The 18,422-nt window shown below is 38.1% G+C and overlaps 1 protein-coding gene across 1 annotated transcript in view; it reads left to right on the top strand.

Moving 5' to 3' along the window:
* Window positions 1-18,422, top strand: part of Kcnh5 (potassium voltage-gated channel subfamily H member 5) — a 300,046-nt gene that overhangs the window by 239,396 nt on the left and 42,228 nt on the right. The window lies entirely within an intron of this gene.

Raw genomic sequence — 18,422 nt, 5'->3', positions numbered from 1 at the left:
TCTTTATGGTGAAGTATTTTGCAATAACAATCCTTTCTTTCCACTATCTCTTAAATAAAACCTTCTCTGTAGTTAACATAGAGGGGAAAAAAAGTCAAGAGACAAATTAATGTCTATACTGTAGCAACATAGAAATGAACATCATTAAATCAACTTGATTCCTACTCAGGGTTCCAAGAGGAGACAAGACCAGCAGGTGTAGTATTTGTACTGGATGTGTTGCAATATCTGATCTATATTTGAACGACAGTTTCAGTTTATGCTTTTGTTAATAGTCATTGATTGAGCATGCAGAACCTGAGACAAGTAAATAGCTTAGAGAACACAAAGACTAACTTCAGATTCTCTATAATCAAGAAGCTTCAAGTGTGAATATGATGTGAAGCACAAATAATTGAACATTTAGGCAGTGATGAGATGCCAGACAACTACATATGGACCTTTCTTGCTTGTTTGTTAGGGAGTGCAGAGTCTCTTTGGACTACCATCTACTTTTCGCAATGACAAGTTCCTGGTCTACAGGGAGCCTGTTAGGAATCTGAAACTATATCCTAAGTCTGTCCAACCTAGAATCTGCCAGATTTTAAATCTTCTGCCTTCTTGCAAGATTACCAAAACCCCTATTTTTTGTCATTCCATCTTCAAGACAAATCTCATTTGTCATTGCCCTCCTGAAAACATGTTGTTTACCCTGTATCTCCTTTGATGTTTATAATAGTCCCGTAAAATAAAACAGGCAGTTTTACTTCTCTCAAAGTACAAGAGGAACCTTAGGGTCAGAGGGATTAATATTAAGACCAACCAATATATTTGCAATGGTAGGTTGCAAAAAAGGACAATTAAAACAAATCACCCACAGAAAATAAAAAATGAATGAGTCAATCATAAACCTCTACCTCCTCTTTTTCTCTTACACACAAACACACAAACTCTCTTTCTTCATTGGTCATGAGGGCAGAGTGCACATGCCAGTGTGGCTGCCTCTGAGAGAAACCAGGTAGAGACAGAAAATTTGTGCTATTTTTTAATAGGAATTGGGACTGAGCTGCCTGTCTCCTTGGGTACAGAGGTGCTAAGTGACATCAAATGGTGCCTTAATAACCTGTTCCCTAGTATAACTGTGTCACTTTTTAATAATTCCAGCCCTTCTGCTCTTGATGGATTATTTCAATAAGTGGGCAAATTGTGGGTACAGGGCAGATTATCAATGTCACTTTATTCTCAGCAAAATAAAAATAGGAGAAACTGAAAAAATATCTTCCAAGGACCAGTAATATAAACTATCATTTTGAGAGCTTGTTTTATATGCCCCCTAAACTTCAACATATTTTGCATACAATAATCTTATTAAATATCAGCAACCCACAAACAAGGCAATGTGGCCTCCATTTCATCTATGAAGAGGTAGAAGTTCTGAGACTGGGACAGATAGTTGCCAAATAACTATGGGATGGTGTTTGGATTTGAATCTATCTCTGACTGATTCTCTGACTGTTTTTCATTCACTTTATTCTCATTGATCTATTAATAAAAATATCTTGTTTTTATTGCAAAAAGTGTTATAGTACTGAATATTTGTTTTGAATTGTATAATCAAAATTATGTCCTTGGTATGCTGTTGACCCTAACTATCATAACCACTGATTAAAGCCATGTAAATGGGGGAGCAAATTGTGAACCATGTTTTCAGCCACAGTGGATTCCAGCTCTAGCTGTATAAGTTTTTACAGTGGCTCAGTGGAGAGGTTTGTATAGTGTGCAGTTTTCAGTGGCTGTTGAGAGAGAAGGGACAGTTCTTTAGCTGCCTGCACTCCATCTCCGTTAAGGAAAAATGAGATGCTTGCTATGAACATGTAGCTCCCCTTAACTATCCTAAAACTCCTCTACATCAAAGTTCTAGAGATCTAAGTGGTAATTACATCCAAAATAAACTAGAGCAGAGTTTGGCAAACTTTTTGTGTCAAGAACCCTTGTAAATATTTTAGAATCTGTGGGACAGTCTCAATCCCTCAGCTTTGCCATTGCTCTGTGAACACAGCTGTCTTAGTCACCCAGGACAAAATGCCATACATACACTGGTTGGCTTAAAAAACAGAAATTTATTTTCCTCAGTTCTGGAGGCTGGCAAGTCCAGGATCAAGTTACCATCCAGTTTGGTTCCTGGTAAGGGCTCTGTCTCTGGTTTGCTGATGACTACCTTCTCACTGGGTCCTCATATGAGACAGGAGGAAGAAAACTCTCTGGTGTCTCTTAAAAAAGCACCAATCCTGTCTTAAGTGTTTTACTCTCATGACCTTATCAAAACCTATTTACCTCCATATCCCATCACGTTGGGGGTTACAGCTTCAACATATGAATTTGGGAAGGAGGACAAAATTTGGCCCATAGCAACAATCATAAAGAATATGTTAATAAATGAAGATGGTTGTATTCTAGTGAAACATAGTTGACAAAACAGGTAACTACCTTTGGGTCTTAAGTGCATAAACTGTTGAAAAGTTGGAAACTGGAAATTAAATGGGGATGACAATGGGTATACAAGGAGAATTCTTTCTTCATTACAAAGCGAATCTCTGTTACTTACAACCAGCCAGATGACAATCATGAACAGACAATACCATAACTAGAGGAGCCAGACAGATAGCCAGTAGGAGGCAGATAGCCAGTAAGAGACTATAAATTTGATGAGAAAAAAATACTATATCTTTATTTAATCTAGTTTATTACTGAAATTTAGCTTTTCCCTAAGTTATGGAATTGGTAACAAATTATAGTGTTATTTAGAAGTGCCAAAAGAAATCATATTTTCAGATTATCTTGTATGTGTTAAAGGTACCTTGAAATGTTTATACTCATCATTATTTATAAATCATGTTCGTTATTAGATCTGCTGCTAGATATATTACTGTGTTAATAAAACACATGTATATTATAAATTAATTCAAAATATTTTGATAACTGAAGTTCAAAATAATGTGCTTCCTTTGCAATTCTGTGTATTTTATTTTGTGCTTTTAAAACAACTGGTCTGAGAAGAGGTTCATGGGTTTCACCAGACTGGAGGAGGTTTAGTTTCTGTGTGAGAGCCAGAAACTAAACTGAGTTGAGCAAAGGGACTGGTTGCTATATTTTTTCAATAATAAGAACACAATTCTATAGTTTCCAGTAAGTTAAAACATATTTAGAAAAGGCATGAGAGAGAAACAAAGTCGATACGCTTGCTGACTTTATTCATGTATTTATTTACTTAAACAACTCAAGATACCATTTCCTGGAATGACATAATGGTGTTTACTCAATTGAGCACCAGACCTCAGGTATGGGTCAAAGAAGGTAAACAATATACCTAGCACAAGTGATGACTAAATTTTAAAGGATTTTCAGTAGACTATTTTTCTTTTCTTTTTGGTGGTGCTAGGGATTGAACCCAGGGCCTTGTATATGGGAGAAAAGCACTCTATCAACTGAGCTATATCCTCAGCTCTTCAGTAGACACTTAATAAGTAATATACTTCTGCTCACTCTGCCTGGTGGTTACACAATGGCATTTGCAATCTGTGTAAAAAGTGACCAAGATGGTTGCCCTTTGAAAGTCTTGCTTATGGAGCCATCTTGTGGGAAGTTGGATTTCATGATAGATCTCGTGGCTCTCTGTGCCTAAATGATTATTTAAACATTGTGACTTATGTGCAACATCTACTTTCCCTCTAGAAGTGTGGAATTTTGATAAGTGCCAGGTGGAGAATGAGTAAGTGACCTGTTCTAATAAAATAAGCACTGAGTGCTTGATGAGTTTCTGTGGTAGATAACATTTCACATGTGTTCTCAAAACTCTTGCTGGAGGAATTGGGGAGTGAGCCCCTGAAGGCTTGTAATGGGTTACTCCAGACTTCTCCCATGTGCCTTTCTCCTTTGCCAGGATTGCTTTGTATCTTATGTTGCAGTCAGTAATGGCCTCAAGTACAACTCTATGTCAAATCCTCAGAGTTCTCCTAGACAATCATCCAGGCTGGAGGTACTCTTGGGGACCACCAGCACACCATTTATAAAGGTTAATAAGAAAAGTATGTTCTCTAAGGTCCTCCAATCTGCAGATATATCTATGATTTTATTGGAAACTTTTTTCCATAAAAGATGCAGAAACCTACAGACATTATGTTTTATGAGTATAAGAAAATGAACCATTTAAAAATTGGTGAGTATGTTTGTTCTTGAGGTTGTCAAGAGAATTCCATTTCCTTGAAGCTTAAAATAAATGTTGCATTAGCACTTATGGCTACATTAAGCATGGCTGAAATTTTGAATTATTTCTGAATATTTTCTTCACTTTCAAGATAGCAAGAACATATTTTACACCAGATTGACTATTTAAATAGGATGGGTGAAGAATTTTATCTGCTATTTTCTGTACATCTTTGAATGAGACACTTTGTTAAAATGGGGCAAAAAAAAAAAAACATTGGCTTGCTCACTGTGTATATATCAATATACATCCATCAAGCGTCTACTACAGGATTCTGGGGTCCTGGAGGGAAAAGGCCTAGTTCCTGCTCTCCAGGAACCTACCAAATAGGCATCATGAAAAGGTTACAATCAGGTATAAAGGGGGCATGAAGGAGATGAATCCAATTATCTCAGGAGGTGAGAAGGAAGAGGTCCAGGAGGTGATGATGACACTGAAGACTTCATTTCTAATATTAGCAAGGATCTCAGAGATCACCTATTTTGATTTATTTTCATATAGATGAAAAACATCGAGACCCAGACAATTAAGTGATTTGCTCATGTCCACTTAGTTAGGGGCAGAGCTAGGACTTGAATCCAAGATTTTGGAATCCCATATTGGCAGTATCACTACTGTTTCACCTAGATTAAAAGCCATTTTGTAGAAGATTGTGAGTAAAATTCAATATTGGTTGTGTCTATTTTTAATAGGAAATAAGAAAAATATGAGTTTGCATGTGATTCATGGATTTATAGATTGATTTTAATGCTTTTCACACTGTGGTTCAGGATAATACTAACATCAGCATCAAAACAAACAAGCTCTAAGTGGTATTTGGAGTCTGTAAACATTTCTCCCAACTGAACCAGTGGGCGTGGTGTGGCATCGATATGCTACTTGCATTGTGAAGGATCTCATTTGAGTGAAAGCATGTACCTTTCATATCAGATTCATTCAGGAAATATTGATGCATGTGACAAATAATACCTTGCAGAGAATGTTGCATTCTGCTCTTCTGTTTACAATCATGTCAATACTTTTAAAAACTGCAGGCTACTTACCACTTAGTAAATGCATAGAGAAATTCTCACATCAAACAAACTCACTCTCCTCACTTTTGCTAAAAGACATTAGCACTTTCACATAAGAAGATATGGCAATATTGACAAATTTATCTTCAAATAGTAGTACAAATGTGAGTACTGTAAATATTAGTTGAACAAAGAAAAAGAAAGTTGGGTGAGAGAAAGGAGGATAGGAAAAAACCCCAAGAGTTTTCATATAGAATCTGGAAAATCTGATACTTGATTGTCAACAGTTAACAGGTATTGTTAGGGCTGAGAATTAAGATGACTATGCAGTCAATTCCAAAAACTCAAAGAAAAAGAATATTCACTAAAATTTGAAAAGGAAGAAAATAACTAAGAATAAAGAATGTTAATACAGGCTAAAGTTGTATACTAAAGTGGACTCCCTTTTAAATATGGCTACGTTATATTAGCAGATATAAACCTCTTTTATGGTTCCACATTGAGTGATCATGACCAGAGAATGATCATGCTATTTCACTCCATGGCTCTGACGAATTTGTCACTGGTGCAGTCAAAATGACCAAGTCAAATGGCCCTAGAGAAAAAGTGTCTAATACGTTTACAATTGTCATGGAGTGGAGCCCAATGGACATCAATCAAAAATAATGCCAAACTAACACTTGCCCTTTAGGTTGTGATCTCAAAGAAATGCTCCATTTGTATGCCTCAGAGACCCATCTTGCTCTAGCTCTACAGTTAGATTAAACTTCTTGGCACTGAACAAAGTGGTACTTCTCTGAACCACACAGTTCAAGACACAGGCTAATTGGGACCCCTAAACAATATTCATTTAGCTCTTGAATTAGTTTGTTTAGGCTGCTATTTTTTTAAAAACCCCATAGATTGGTACTTAAACAACAGAAATTTAGTTTTTCACAGTTATAGAGGCTAGAAAATTCCAAAAGTAATGTGTCAGTAGGGCTGGTGTCTGGTGAGGGCTCTGAGTCTCAGAAGCTTACCTTCTGAACGGTGTGCTTTCCTGGCCTTTCTGCCAGTGTTTGTGCATGGAAACTCTCTGTGTCTCTTCTTACAAAGATACTAACCCTGCTGGATCAGGATTTCATTGTTATCACCTTATATAACCTTAATTATTTCCATGAAAGCTCCATGGGGAGTATATAACCACACTGGAAGCTAGACCGTTGATATATGAATTTTAGGGGGATACCAAAATCCAGTTCATAACAACCTTGTTTTATTTTTTTAAGTAAAATATGAAGGAATAACTGAAAAATATTCTAAAACCAAAACGTATAGCTGAGAGTCAGATGTGGTGGAGCATGCCTGTAAACCCTGTGACTAGGGAGGCTGAGGCAAATTCGGGGATAGTCTCAGCAATTTAGCAAGGCCCTCAGCAACTTAACGAGACTGTGTTTCAAAACAAAAAACAAACAAACAAAGAAAAAGGCAGGGGATGTGGCTCAGTGGTTCAGCAGCCCTGGGTTTAGTCCCAAAGTACAAACAAAACAAAACAACATATAGTTGAAGTAGGTCTGCTTTACTGGTTGTGCAGCAGCAGCATTCAATGTTGGTTTTTAAGATAGGCAGTGCATAATTGTCAATGCTAGTGAAACATTTCTAGACTCTTGCAAGGATTCCCATTAAAACTTAGAAAAATGTCCCCAGGGAATGACCCAATTCAGATTATAAAATGGAAAAAAAAACAGATTGTAGGGATACTTGTAGAATCCCTCTCACCCTTAAAGCTGGGCCCCTGTTCCACAGACGGTGCTATTCTTGAGTCAACTCAAGTCGGCCGGCCTCACAGAGCAGCTCAGCACCAATCCTGCCTGTAATTTTTAAGTGGTAAGAAATAGTGGTTCAGCTGCATTGTTTCATTTGCACAATCTCAGAATTATTTTCTTCCCTGAAAGCATTCTTATCATGGTGAATCCAGCAGCCCAGAATGTCTTATTTTTTCCCTCTTCTGTGCACAATGAAGCATTTCAGCAGTGATTACCTTTGACGAATGAAAAACATACTGGAATTGGACATTAAACCTGCCTAAAGTCCTAGCTTGGTGTGTGTGGGTTTCAGATTGTGTGGATTTCAGCATTATAGACAGGCATCGTTAGAGAAATGGTCTAGGAAAGTGACAGTGGGTGTCCCAGTTTTACTATTTTGTCTGTTCTCCTCCATTCCCATGATATATCAGCTCAACAAAATATGAGACCTCCTCTATTCCACAAATCTGGTTTTTCTGATTCTTCAAAAAAGGTATAACTAAAACATTGTCCACACTTAGGAAAAAGGAGAACGTGGCTTCCATACAACTCTGAAATAGTGCATATACCTATGCTTTACTTCTCTCCTAGCACGAATTGTGGTACTTTGGCTTCCTATTTGCATTTTTATTTTTCCCACTAAAGGACTGAATTGCTTAAAGTTGGTATTTTCTATAATTTTTTGATTGTGAGTGGCCAGAATGCATCTTCTGTGAAATCGAATGAATGAAGTGGTGAATGAGTGAAATGTGAGTCTGTAGGGCTGCCCAGCAGTTTTTATCATTAGCAACTGAAATAGTCACTGTCATCTAGAGAAAAACACACGATACCCTTGACAACTCTGGCAAAGAACCTCATGAAATAGGATTATGAAAATGACCATTACTAATTAGTGTTAAATCACGATTAGAGTTAACTTCCGACTGCTGCTTCTAATCATTTGTGCCTGCAGGTTCTGCAGTCCTGCAGCAGCTTGTCTGCTGCTTACAGAACAGTGCAGCAGTTTTGACATCAGTGTGGAGTGAGTTAAGATCATCTAACGTCAGGAGCCATGATGGCCAGAGTAGTGCCTTCTTCCCATGCTAACGGACTTTGAAGAGAGGGCGTTTTCTTAGTTTCCTCTGAAGCCTCTGCATACCACACTTGAATCTTGAGCGGAGAGTAGTTATAATTCTCCTTATATCAACTGATCATCAGGATTGCAAATTCCCTTTGCTTTACTAGTCCTACTGACAGTAGCTCTGCTCACCTGTTATAGTTTGTAGAACCTTCACCTGCAAAATGATGCAGCTTGCTGCTCTGCTCTTTATACACCACAGGCATTATCTCATTGGAGCTTGAAATCAATACTGTAAGGGAAGTGAGCTCAGAGAGTAGAGGTGACACGCTCATGACCACACAGCTGATAGTTGCTCTGAGGCTCCAGCTTTGGTTTTTCACCTCCAAGCTGGCTCTTATTCCAGTGATGGGGGTAGCAAGTGGCAGACCTTCAGCAATTCTAGAAGTTTGTCATGTGCATTTAGATGAAGCAGAGACCTAATTATGGAGTCTTTTGCGCCCTTAAGCTGCTTCTATTTAGGGCTCTCTGTTGGTCTGCTTCCAGACAGAATAAAAACTTTTCCACATTTAGTTGCCAGGACAGGACAGGGGTTCACAGATCCTTCACTCTTCAATATGCCTCCCAAGCAATTATTTAAGGACTGAGTTTCCCAAGTTTCAGAGAAGGGGCTAGATTCAGTAATTTACTAACACACTCCACAACATACTCTCTGTTGTATGCCAGAATTCTTTTCAAAACTAGAATTTATTCTTATTGCAGGAAAAGATGTATTTTAGTAGAAAACATAAAGGAAATAACAAGCCTCTAATGGATTGAAAAGTATCTAACTAATATAATATTCAAATGTAGACATTTTATGAATTATTTTTCTTAGGAATCCTCGATGTATCCAACAATTCAGTTAAAGCATTCATTTTCATTTTAGGACTGAATTTGACCTTATAATAATGCTTTTTTTCTAGGGCATCATTTATAGACACCAGGCTGCTCATTATGAAAGTGTCTACTTCTTATTCTTAACAATATTGATGTGGTGTCACTGAAAGCATGTCACACTACCTTAATTTAGAGGAAAATATTCAAAAGGATTTGAAAAAAAATCAAAAGGATTTGAATTAAAAAAACAAGGATTTTATTAATGTTAAGACCAAAATGTGCATACTATTTGCTTCCCTAATGATTTTTGGTGTTGATTTGAATTTAGATCACTCAGACTTTTTCAATCTTATGTCTCTTTTTCCTTCTCTCTTCTGGATGAAAAAGTCAGTGGATATTTTCTCTGTGGCAGAAAGTATAATGAAATATGTCAATGTCTAATATTAAGTTTGAATCTTTTTCAAGTTTGAATCTTTTTCAGGACCTGTTTTTTAGGCAGAGTTCTTCAGTGAGTTCCTCCCTCCCTGATCCCAACATCTGAATTTTGCCATGCAGTTTGTCACTATGGGGGATTTCTTCCCTTCACTTTTTGAGCTGAATCCAGTGATTCTGTCTTTTTTTTTTTTCCTGTCCTCTGAGGTATCTGAGAAAATATAGAGCTCAATAGACAGACATGTATTTGAAAACCTCTCATGCTGTTTTTGGAGCAGTAGCTTTTAAAAGTTTACAAGGGCACAGACTTTAGAAGCATTCAGTTATTCAAAGAAGAATTAATCAAGATGTTTACAGTGAATCCAGTCAGACTGTTGCAAAAAGAAGTAAAATAAATATTATAATAATACATATGAATGTCATTGGAATAGTGAGGACTTTAGAACATTATATATATTTTGCAAATGAGGACATAGGGCTGCTCTGCAGTTAGATTGGATTTCCTAATAGTTGACTGTTCTGACCAAACTAGCTCTGACTTCATTGACTGTCACTTTCTTTTCTTCCACCTGGGAGGTGCATTTCATAGATTTTGGCATTCCAGTCAAGTGAGCTTTTTCCAAAGGAATCAAATCAAGCACTTCTGCTAAATAGCCAGAGACACTCGGATGACCCAAGGAGACTACAGTAATTTCTCCTAGAGAAAATCATTCATTTTCTGCCTCTTCGTTCTGAATCAGGTTACAGTCCATTCACCCAACACGTTTAGAAGCTGACATTTGATTTCACTGGGGTTTCATCTGTGTCTAAAGTTTTATCCGCTAGAGAGTGATGTTATGTGTAGAAGTTGAGCAGAGGCACAGTCCCTTCGGAAGCTCACAATCTGGAATGGAGACATCAGTGTTAAAACTGCTAATTCTGCACGAAAGAAGCCAGTTTCCCCTAACAGCAGCACAACAGGAAATGTGAGGCATTGGATCCTGACCAGGAATTTGCTTCCTTCTTTTAACCAGTACATTAGCAATACTTGAGATACGATTGTGAATACGTCATATTTCAGGCACATTAAATGGCACATGTAGTTAGAAAGTTTGTTTCCCATGACAGGAAGTTATAGACCTTCTCTTGAGCAAAATAATGTTCTTAATGCTCAGAATTCATAAACCAGGATGCTGAATGACCCACTTAGTCATCATAGAGCGTGACAGTCCACAGCAAAGGGTCAGCTGAGCCAGCAAAAAGTGAGTGGGAGAGAGAGGGTCCAGCCTGCAAATGAGGTTGATCCCCAGCTTATTATAGCAATAGTCTACACCTGAGAGTCACCAAGTGGCTTGTTGCTGAAATCACACACTAGAAGGAATTTCTCTGTGGACTTTTGGGAGTAAACATGGGGACAGAAAGCAAAGAAAAGTGCCTGACTGGAGCTTGTCCCCTTCATTCTAATCAGCTATCTTTTCCAGAGTGTTTGCAAAGGTCTTCATACAGACTTTTTTTCTCTAGTGTGAAGGTAGATTTGGATTGGGTAGTTTGGTAAAGCTGAAAATTCAGTTGTTGGGTTCCCAAGCCATTTTACTGGATACATTTCTTTAGAGGGCTATTTTAAATTTTGAGCCAGCAATTCTATGGAGGTAAGTAACATTAATGAAGCTTAGGTAGTATTGGGGCTGGTGTCTCTAAGAATTCAGAAATTCAACCAATTCAAGCCTGTCAATCGAAAAGACTTGCAAAAATGTAATGTATATGAAATATATCCTATTCTTGGAGGGTAAGAGGGTAAGACAATTTTACTACACGTAATAGATTATGAGATTTGAACATGTAATTTTTGAGCCAACTTTGTAAAACAAATGTTATCGATGTCTCTCTGTTTTGCATAGTCAATATCCATGCCCCAGAAATCAATCTACACTGATAAAAAAATTTCAGATTACCCAAGCATTTCTTTCATTTTGTTCTAAGCCTCTTGAGGAAAATGTGCCCAATTTGAAAACTGCTACTGTAGTTTATCTTTCTATCCATGGGAATGTTCAATCCTCAGGTGTACTCTGACTTGTCAAAAATACAGCTGATTAATTTTGGCTCAGAAAGATCTGAGATGCTTTAAATATGTTATCCAAATAACATCAAATTAATATGGGTGACCATAAAGACAAAATTCAACCATTCATATAGCAGCAAAAGTGGTTATTTTAACTGGGAACAAGGGCAAACGTTCTCCTTTAGTGAATTAAAAATACTTTTGTTCTCAAAACTAAAAATTTGAGATAGCATCTTTAAAATATGGAACACTAGATTTATGAAGATTTTGATTAACGTAAGAGAACTTGGAAAAGAATATATTCTACAAGAAAAAACTCTGTGTCCTTTAAATGACTTTTATATAAAAGAAACAATCACCTTATCCTAGGACTTCAGCTCCCTCCTTAAGGATTAGCTTGGCCCATTTTTTTTTTCTGTCCTCCTCTGCATGTGCCCCAGCCTCACAAGGCCTCTGCTTTGTCCATACTCCACAACATCATTTGCTTAGTATTTACTGTATGTTGCTTTGCAGGTTCTGCTGAACAGGTGCCCTGTCCCCAAACACTGACTGATAAGCCCTTAAAGAGGCATGTCTCTTATTCCTTATATCCCACTGGTCTATGTAGTAACATTTGTTGATTGAATGGGTAATAATATTGTAAAGTTCATTAAACTTAATGCAATACGCACTGCTTCCTTTTCTGGTGATAGAATTTGACCCACATGGGAAAGTAAGTACTAGGAAGTGAATAGTAAGAAAAGGGGGAAAAGGGGAAAAAGAGGTATAAGATTTATTATATTTTTAATTCTGAAAATCATGGGGATCATTTGGGATGTATGTTTAATAAGAATTTTCAGAGATTACATTTTATAAAAATTAGAGTTATTTGAATAATTGAAAATAATAAATTTAGACTTACCAAGGAATTACTATGAGCAAGTACATGTCAATTGGTTAAAACTAGTCCAAAAAACAGTATAAGGGGGCATGATGACATTTGGGAGTCTCTGAGAGGTACCGGAATTCTTTCTTTTCTAGTCTTGGGCATTCAGTTTGGAATGGATCTTTCGTTGTTGCGCTGCTGAAGGAGAAGATGTGGAGAGGATATCTCAATGCATCACCTCCTTTCTTCTAAACATGTAGCAAGGATAACTTACATTCAGTTCAGAAATAGAAACAACCCTGATTTCAGCCATAGTCAAAGGCCCTCTATGCTCTTTCCTGGAGAATGTACCAAGTTCCCTCCTTGTAATGACTGGAGTGCTGGCTTTGGGTTCAAGTATATGATCTTGGCACTTGAAGTTTACTCACTATGCTTCAATTTATACATCTGCAAAATAAGATTAATAATGGTTAATAAGTATGCATGTAGCATCTCTAATACTAGATAGTTTTTCTAGAAATAAAATACCTAGAAGGGAATAAAACAGATGTGTTCCCTGCCCTTGTGGAGTTTAGGGTCTAATACCTACCTCATAGAGTTGTTGGCAGTATTCAGTCTAAAGAGACCATTCCCTGTAAGGTCTTGGTGAAGGTTAGCACTGACAATGGCAATGATGGTCATCATAATGGTGATGGCAAGGATGTATTTCATAAATAGCAGTTCCTGACTGGTGGTCAATATCCTCTCCCAAAGTACTATTAGTAAGAAAAGGTCAGGATGTAATCTCGGTATTACTGAAGTCTGTCAGTCTTTAGTGATAAAGTAAGGAAAATGTAAAAAATGCATCCAGGTCTGATCTCTTTAGAAGATAGAATCCCACTCTTAAAAGCTAAATGTATTATTTAGTGGCAAGAAATTCTATATACCATAATGGAATGTGCTGAGATTTGCATAAATGCTTGCCCAGAATAATCTTGCATTTTCCCAAAGGAAATGTCTAATCTTCTGGTAACACAAAGCAATATCAAACTCCATTTCTTTCAAACCCTCACACATTCAGCATGACCTCCATTTGGGGTCAGATCTCCAACTATGGTCACTCACATTTGATGAAAAGATTTGGCTAATGATACATCTTAAGGGAACAGGTAGAGATTAGAATGTTCAATTCAGGTCTTGGGACTTTTAGTTTATGGATTACATTTCTCTAATCTACATTAATGGGCAAACTCCTGTGCTGTTTTGCTGCCTATACTAAGATAAGCATTAGCCAATTGAATTTCATCTAAAGCTTTCACTTTATGTTCTCAACTCATCTTGAATTATGTCTGTCATTTGCCTATCTCAGCTCCAAGCCATCTCCTGAAATAGTGTCTTTATAACTATGCCCCTATGGCTACAGAAAGAGAGTTATCACGTAAATGTGTTCTTCTTAATAGGACGCACTCGGCAGAAATAGTGGACAAATGGAAAATGCTTTGCCAATATGTGCTTAGTATTCATCTAGTAGTTTTATGAACCAAGAGCTAAGTTCACTTTGTTATTTATGACTTCAAGCTAAATTTGAATCGTACTTTTATTTTGCTATTTATTTATTGCAGTGGTGGATATTAAGCCCCAGGTCTTGCATGTGCTAGGAAAACTCTCTACCACTGAGCTGCACCCCAGCCCCTGGATTTCCTTTTAGAAATAAAAGGAAGGCACATTTTACTTTCACAAAGTTTTAAACTTACCCATCCTTTGCCGTTACAGAATATTGGATGACTTTATTTTTAAAAATATTATTTGACTCCATTTATTTACTGATAAAAGAACATAATAAAGAGGCTACTGATGTGGGAAGAAAGAGAAATATTGCTTCAACAAGCTCATTCTACTTGTTAAATTTGTCAAAGAAAAGGTGAACTAAAATCTTTTTTTTTCTTTAATTCCCTGCAAGAAAAACTCGCTCCTTTTATTCATGTCTGACATTTCATAGTAAAGGTAAAATTCATTTTTAATGAAAAATATTCCACGGGGTTATTAATTAAAAGAAACACGGGATGAGAGAACTGTCATTTTAAAAGAGCAACTCATGAATTAGAGAAAGTCTCCAGTCAAAAATACAGCTCAGTGAAGTGCTCCCCAGGGTGGGTGGCTGATCTGCCAGTGGAAATGACCCCTTGTACCCTGCTTGGTCCCTGTGTCACCTGGGCATGAGACACTTTTTGCACCAAAGCCCTGATAAACTTAGAGAACTAGTTCCCCCAGCATGTTGCTTAAGTTTTATATAATACTTCTAATTTTTGGTCCATGGTTCTCACCTAACTGTAAACTACTTGAGCTCAAAGACTGTGAATACTGTACTCACAGCACCAGGAGAAGCGTTTGTGCTTTAATGTTAATTTTTTTTTTTTTTTTGTCAAATGAGTGACTCATCTGAGTGTTCTCTATTTGCAATAGGGCTGATTATAGTTTTCACATACATGGATTTATAGTTCCCTAATACAAATAATATCTGGAAGGAAGAGTTAAAGAAGACAAACTTGTTTAATTTGTTGAAGGAGAAACTAATGGCTATAAAAATCAGCAGCAAAGCCAAGTTGTGAAAAAATTGTGATGTACAATTTTCCTTTGGTGAGTTCACATTGCTTTCTTCCCAACTCCTACAACTTCTAATCTTGCCTGTATTCCAAATACCCACTGACTTTTGATACTTGGAAATTCCGAGGTTTATGCTAATTCTTCCCATTATATACGTAGGGAGTTATAGACATTTGAGGGGTCAAAGGTATAGAACCCCTGGGACCATCTCATATTTTGAACCAATTGTAATATCAGAATATGACAGTTATTTCTGATAAATCTTATAAGAAGGTGTCGCTTTAGTGCTGTATCTAGTGATCTTTGTAATATTTTAGCTCTGAATTAGGCAGTTACCATGCAGGCACCGGTCTGGCTGGGTAACCCTTTAGTAGATAGTTACAGTGGAATGTATCAACTCTGCAGGGAGTTGGCTTCAAAAGCCAAGAGGAAGTTACTAAGCTAATTTTTTTTTCTACCCTCAAAAATCAGAATAGTCACCCCTTTGAAGAAAGAAGTTAAAGACCAAGGGAATTGTTAAGAATATCAGCCTTGTAGAAGTACCTCCTTATGGATACATAAGGGGAGAGTAAACATTCTCCTCTAATAAGTACAAATGGAATTACAGCACTTATGAATGATTTTAATGTTCAGGTGTTATATACAAGTGCATAAAATACATAACATAACATGTATAGTGTTTACATACACATCTAAATAAATACCCATAGATAAAAATACAATCTACTTATGTATGAGTATATAACACACAAGTCTTTAAAAGTGGAAATAAATGTGTGTGATGTTTATGTGTATACGTGTGTACATATATATCACACACATTTATTTCTACTTTTAAAGATCATCCAATTTCTAGTTCTAGAATTTCAAGCAAAATGATTATGAGCTGAAGGATGGAGGAGAAGCCATGGAGCCATAAATATTTTGAGGGGAGGGCATAGATCATGAGCAGCCTATGTCAGAATCACTTGGGATGATTGCTTAAGCTGCAGATTTCTGGGCTTCACTTGAGAGACACTGAATCCTAGTTACCAGGTAATGAGGAGATTAAGGTTCTCTCCACATCATTCATGTGCATAGCATGGCTGAAAAGCTATTGCCTAGGAGGCACCAATCTTCCCTTAAGAGAGTACAGAGGATTGTGATCAGCCCCTCTTCCTTACAGAGAGGAGACAGAGAAAATGGTTCAGCTACAGGGTGAGTTATTTAGATTATGAACAAAGAGCTTCTGACAATAGGGAGATAGGAAGGGAGGAATTCCTCTGTGCAGGAATTGTGAATAGTTCCAACTGTGCAGAATTTCCCCAGCCAGAGATTCCTAGTGATTATACTCATGCTGGGACATATGATCTTCTCTGGGTTGGATATGGACTTCCATGTGGAGATGTTAAGATGGGTAGGACCTGTATTCAGTGGTACCTAGTGGGAGGTTGTTAGATAGTTGGAGATGCACCTCAAGAAGAAATGAATGAACATAGTTCTTAAAGGTCATTCTTTGGCTACCTGTCATGCTATGTGACCTTTCCTCACATATGTGTCTTTGTGATGCCAGTTACCATGAGGTCTTCACCAAAGCTAGCCTATGTCAGTGCCGTTCGTACCCTTGAACCTCCAAGACTTTAAGATACCTAAACCTCTTTATAAACTTCATGTGCCTCAGGTATTTTGTTATAATAACAGAAAATGGACCAATAAATGATCCATGTGGGAAGCAGAACACCTGCCACTACCCAGTCAGTCTATACTTTTATTGGCTTCTATGATGAATACCCTTGCCCCTCCATCCTGCACCATCTCCCCAACCCCACACACAAACTATACCCAATAAGTCTCCCGGGCCCCTGACCAATGTCCCTCTTCCAAAGAAGGAGTATTTAAATAAAAATGAAAGAAAAAGTGATTGGTCTTTGATAGTTTCAAGGCATATATCATATAAATATTAAATTTATACTTGTTGAGTTAATAGATTTAGTGCTTTTGAACATTCTGTGCCATGTTAAGAATTCTTAAGAAAATACTGCTTTTGTTGGAAAGTCAGGCTTCACTTAATACTGATTTAGTTTAAGGTTGCTTTTTCTGGGATGACGACCTTTTGTAGTGAGAGGACAGTGTATTATTCTGTAGAAGTGACATGACTGCTGCTTTGTCTAGATTAACACAGTCCTGACCGTGGTGGTCTGAGGACTTCTTGAGACTTTTTGCCTCATGAGTTTATGATCCCCACTGAGTAACCAGCCACTAAATTCATTTGTCACCTGAGATAACTTTTGTGTTTTAAAAGCCTGAAAATTCGACCTTCATTCTTGCTGGCAATTTGTGCAATGTCAGTGTCCTACGGGGAAGGAGATGGTAAGGACCCTCCCCTGCTAGACTCCAGGTCAAAGTGAAATGTAGAGGGCATCTTCTCAATTGAAAAACTCTGGATGTTCCCTCGACAATCTCCCTGGTTACATTATTTGACTTCCTTCTTTCTCCCTTCATTTCACTCCTTCTGCCCAAGAAATAGTCTTTCAATTAGAAAGTTATGACATTTTACTTGATTTTTTTTTTTCATGGATTCAGATTCACTAGCCCTTGGAAATGGCCATATGGTATGGAAAAAAAAAATTGTTCCTGCTATTTTAGCCATTTCAAATCAAAGAAGGTTTTCTCACAGCCCTTGACTGCCCAGTTTGGTGAGTGACTGGTCATGATTTCTGATCATGGTGTGGAGTTTGGTGCCAGTCGAGACATTTTTCATTTAGCTTTTCTACTTAGTATTTCAAAAATCTGTAACTGTATATGATTTCCTTTAGTTGATTTCCCATTACTATAATAAAATACATGAGGCATGATTAGGAAGATGGCAGCGAGGGGAGTGCATTGCCCCCGTGTGCTGCTTCACTGTGTGGGAGTATGACAAGTCAGGACGGCTAAAGGCTATCTTGTTAGGAATTTCCAGCAATAGTGGGGTGCTCCGGAACCTGGAGGAAGGATTTCCATCGCACGAGGATCGGCTACGGGGACTCAAACGCGAGAGGTTTGTCGCACGGAGGGTAACACTGCTTATTCAGCAAATCGCCCCGCGGCTAGAGTCTGCAGCGCGCGCTGGGAAACGAGGAGATAGCGACGCAGGAATACAGCGCTGCAGTTTCTGCCAGCCGTGTAAGCACCGTACTCAGGGCTGAATTCTGGGTTCGAGACGGGGGAAGGAAGCGGTCCATCTCGGTTCTCCACACCGGTCAGACCACAGAGGAGGCCAGCGGCCACCATGTTGGAAAGCTGACGTCACCATCCCTGTGTTCCACTGACCGCAGCTCATTCAGCCATAGAACAGGTAATTTCAGGCTGCCATTCGCCTGCGGCTTGCAGACAGATTGCTCAGGCTCAGTGCCTGGGTGCTTCTTAGAACCTGCTCTTATCGGAGCGAACACCGAGCACGGGGCGGCCGAGTTCCGGCTCCCGGAACTGCCCTGGCCCAGGGCTGGGGAGCCTGTGGAGGCTGCTTCTTGGACCCTGCTCCTATCAGAGCATACACCAAGCACTAAG

Source organism: Marmota marmota, unplaced genomic scaffold (genome assembly GCF_001458135.2).
Source record: "Marmota marmota marmota unplaced genomic scaffold, marMar, whole genome shotgun sequence".
NCBI classification, from domain to species: domain Eukaryota; kingdom Metazoa; phylum Chordata; class Mammalia; order Rodentia; family Sciuridae; genus Marmota; species Marmota marmota.
This window is presented reverse-complemented; position numbering and strand designations above follow the sequence as displayed.